We start from the raw sequence: 4,386 nt of genomic DNA, 5'->3' as shown, positions 1-4,386 counted from the left end.
TAAAGCCAGTTGAGTAGCACTTGAAATGTTTTAGCTCTATGAAACCTGATGTACTTATACACGTTATTACATGGCTAAGTTGAATACTCAAATCTGATTTGTTATAGACCGCTGCTAGGAAAAATCTAGAGACTTTGTGTAGCCATATTAATCCACAGAAAGAATTTTGGCGAATTTATCGTCAGCTGTGGATCAATGAAATCATTTTTAGATACATTTTGTGAATCGGGTCGTTGGGTGATTCAGTAAGTAGCCGTGCAATAAGCAGGATAACGTGCCGCTTCACGTCGGGATCCTGATCATCATGTTGGTGTTCTTTTGGCATGTATGACCGTGTTGCTGCACATTGGCCCTTACACAAAAGTTACTTGTGGTTAATAGCATGACAAACAAGTCCAGTAATCATCCATTTGCTGCAAACAATTCAGTACAGTCAAAGTATGACACTTTCTTAACTCAAGTAGCAAGATTCAAAACTGAAACCAATGCTGTTCTCGTTCTCTCACCATGCTTTGTTACACCTGTAACCACACCCAATAGTGATGTCACCGTGTACTGCCACGCCCTAGAGTACACTTCTCCATCACTTCAGCACCAGTTTAGCTGTGGTTAAATATACTGTTGAATTATGTTCATGGTTGAAGCCCAAGGCGCATCAGTCAGAAGTTCTGAAAGTTCTTTTTTTTGCGCTCTAATCCAAAGGGATTCATTTCCCTGCATGAAAAGTTGTGCATTAATTAGTCTCTCCTTTATCTCCCACGCACACTTCCTCACTTGTAAAGGTCACAACAGTGTCTGCCTCCGCTCAACAATCTCATTACGAAATCACTGGGTCTCCTTGAAAGACGGCCTGGTTCAAACCGTCTCTTTCTCATACACATGCAGTTATCCATAGACATGGAATCATTACATATTCACGCGATGAGTCTCACTCCACTGATGGATTTAACCATGGAGTGGGCTCCGCATTGAACAAAGCCATAGGTCAGGGGATGAGGATACGTTTAGAGCACGGAGGGAGGTTTGGATTAAGGCTTTGGTAATTCATTTAGTCCAAGAACGCCATGAATACACTGTGTGTGTGAGAGATAGTTTTACAGAATGGAATGTTACAGTATGTGCTGTCAGCCGTGCATTAACAGCTAAACAGGATAAATATACTCCCAGAAAATACACTCTCTCACACAGTGCAGGTCAATGCACTATGCATTTAAATTCAAGAGAGGTGTGAAGCCAATGATGTGAATATTTAATGGTGTCATTTATTTTTTTCTGAAAGACAGTATCTGAGTCTATCAGTGACTCATACATTTATCTGTGTGTGTGTGTGTGTGTGTGTGTGTGTGTGTGTGTGTGTGTGTGTGTGTGTGTGTACTACAGACCAACCTTGCATTATGATTTTCCGATCTGTTCACACCAATTACAATTAACAATCAACACGTGTTGTGTAATTGCAAAGTAGCTAAATGTGGTTTTTCGTCTGATGATGAATATGTCACATTGTCATTCATCAAAAGAGAGATGCATGTCATTCCTTGTGGCAATGTCTCCCGATAAGCCGCTTAAAGACTCGAGCACCCAATGTTTGTCCTTGCAGTGTTAGCGGCATTTCAAGTTATAGCCTAGACTGTCTCAGTTGTCCAAAATCGCTTCCAGGGAGGTGTTCAGGAGACATTCTGCTCAGATTGTTCGAACTATCTGAAGTTGCGCCCTTCTTAGGATAACGACCTGATGTTCTGTAGGTCATTTGACTCGGAGCTGTGTTGTCTGGAGCATAAGCTGCTGGCATGGCAAATGTAGCCTCGGCAGGCTAGACAAAGTGACAACATTTTCCAAATTGGGTCCCTAATCGACACCCATTCCAACTCCAACACCTCCCCGGTCAGCTTTTCTGTCACAAATGGTGCTTCTTCACATTTGTCTTTGGTCAGAAATATGGTGCCTGTGCTCCTTTCATTTTCTTGCTTTTCCGGCGGTGCCTTAGCTATTTAGACTGCAGTTGACTTTAGCTCTTTAGTCCTGTTTTCTTCAGCTAAGAAAAGGCAGATTTATCTTGTCTTTACCGATCTTGAATCATTAAGTCAAACCATAATTTCCCCCACATATTATAATTCCCTCAACACGTGCCTCAGTCAAGCTGCTCTTAATACCTTACAGTTGGTTTAAAATGCAGTTTATCAGGTTATTAACTAGAACTATCTGTCCGTATTACATTAGCTTACTTGCATCCTTCCATTGGCTTACGATCAATTCCAGACTAAGCTACTATAGGATCCTGTTTATATGGCATGAATAACCCTACTTCTCTGCCTCCTGAATCATCTGTATTGTTTCAGCAGATTCTAAAAAGCCATCTTTATGGATTTGAAACATGAACGTGTCATCGCTGTCTTCTTAGTTCTTGTTTTGTCTGTTTCTAAATGTGCTGTGTTTTGTATTGTATACTATTTTTAGTTTATTCATTTTATATTTTTAGTGTGGATATGTGAAGCACTTTGTAACTGTTTGTTTTAAAAAAGGCTATACTGTGGAAGAGGATTAGAGCCACATGTGACATTTATTTTGAGATCCGACCAAAAGTGAATATTTATTTTGAGTTGAGAAAAAAATTCAGATTTCTGAGAAAAAAGAATCAGTTTTTTCTGAAAGAATCTCGGAATTCGGACTTAAATCTTAGAATTCTGACTTTTTATTGCACTTATTCTACTCTTACTTGCTTGCTTACTTACTTATACAAATACAAATTACATTTTACTTTACTTGCTTGTGTGTACTGCCTATCTTTGGTGTAAGTACAGAGAGTAATTGTTGAACTTGATAAAGTTAAAGGTAAATCCATAGACCTTTGTTTGAGTCCACTTGGTCATCTGTAACCTTTGACAGTGTTTTGAAGACCCATCATGGAACAGGCAATATATTTCTGTGATCTCATGTAAAAGACGATGAGTTAACCTTGGTTGAGGAGCGTAGCTCTTGCTATCCGCATCTGACTGCACTGATATGAACCCTATACAACCAGACAAATGCTTCAAAGGAATATGGCTAAGACTTATCCAGGTACGTTGGCTGATTAAATCTTTAACAACGTAAAGAATTGAAAAGAGTATTCTCTGCCCGTCTCTTTTGACTGCTGCTGCTGGGGTTCAAATGTAATATCAAAGTCCCCTCAGAGGACAGACTGATGTCTTCATCAGTGTGGGGATGAAACTCGTCTCCCTGTGTCTCTGTTTTTATTCTTTCCATCACTTCCTTGGCGCGTCCTTCGGGGGCTTGCTGAGTTCTGATCAAAAACAGATAATGATGGCTTCATTAACAAGTAGACTATCTAGGTAGAATATAAACTAGAAAAGCACTGTATATAATAGATGAAAAAAAGGAAGAGAAGATACAATATCATGTTTATGACACAGGGGGCACTGTTGATCTGCACAAAAACATTCTGGTTTCACAATTTCTCTCCTCACACTGGCACAGCTCCCCTTCCTCAATGCCAGGAATGAATGATTTCATCCTCTCACACAAAAAACCACTCTTCTTTTCTTTCACACACACACACACACACACACACACACCACACACACACACACACACACACCACACACACACACACACACACCACACACACACACACACACCACACACACACACACACACACACACACACACACACACACACACACACACACACCACACACACACACACACAACACACACACACACACAGCCTTTCTCTCTTTCATTCTCCTTTGAACTCGTACAGTGAAATGAGAACGCCTTCAATGACGATGCAGTCTTTTACCCCTTGTCCCCTTCGATGCCTGGAAACTACTGAAAGAAGATAGAGTGTGTGTGGTTTCAGTCACAGTCAGATTTGTGATGGCTACCATAAGCCAAGTTCTTACCTTACCTTACATCGACATTTTCACAATACACTGAAATACATTTGATATGCTAGCTTAACATTCCCTGCTTCTTGTCTGTGATTATATCTTGCAAATATCAGACAGAAATTGATATTTAACGAGTCTTCCCTGATTTGGGATTGTTAAACTGATCAGTAACATAACAACATGGTTTCTTCCCAGTTTTGCATTGTTGCCAATACGTTCTATGAACCATTACCTGTACTACGAAGCCGGTTCAACCTAACCTGGATATGTTTGAGTTAGCCGGTTGGCCTAATCCAAAACATATGCGCTCTCGCTAAACGGTACTACGACGCGGGTTATCAAGTGGATCGCTCAAGCCAGCCGTGTCCTATCTAGTTAGGTGCACGTTCACATGAAAGGGGTGGTATTTGGAGAATTCGACCAATCACAAACATGGAGAAGCGTACTGACAGCGCAGCGTCATACTTCCTGAATGAAATAATATTAGACATATGAA

The sequence above is a fragment of the Pseudochaenichthys georgianus genome, chromosome 22, assembly GCF_902827115.2.
Source record: "Pseudochaenichthys georgianus chromosome 22, fPseGeo1.2, whole genome shotgun sequence".
Taxonomy (NCBI): Eukaryota; Metazoa; Chordata; class Actinopteri; order Perciformes; family Channichthyidae; genus Pseudochaenichthys; species Pseudochaenichthys georgianus.
This window is presented reverse-complemented; position numbering follows the sequence as displayed.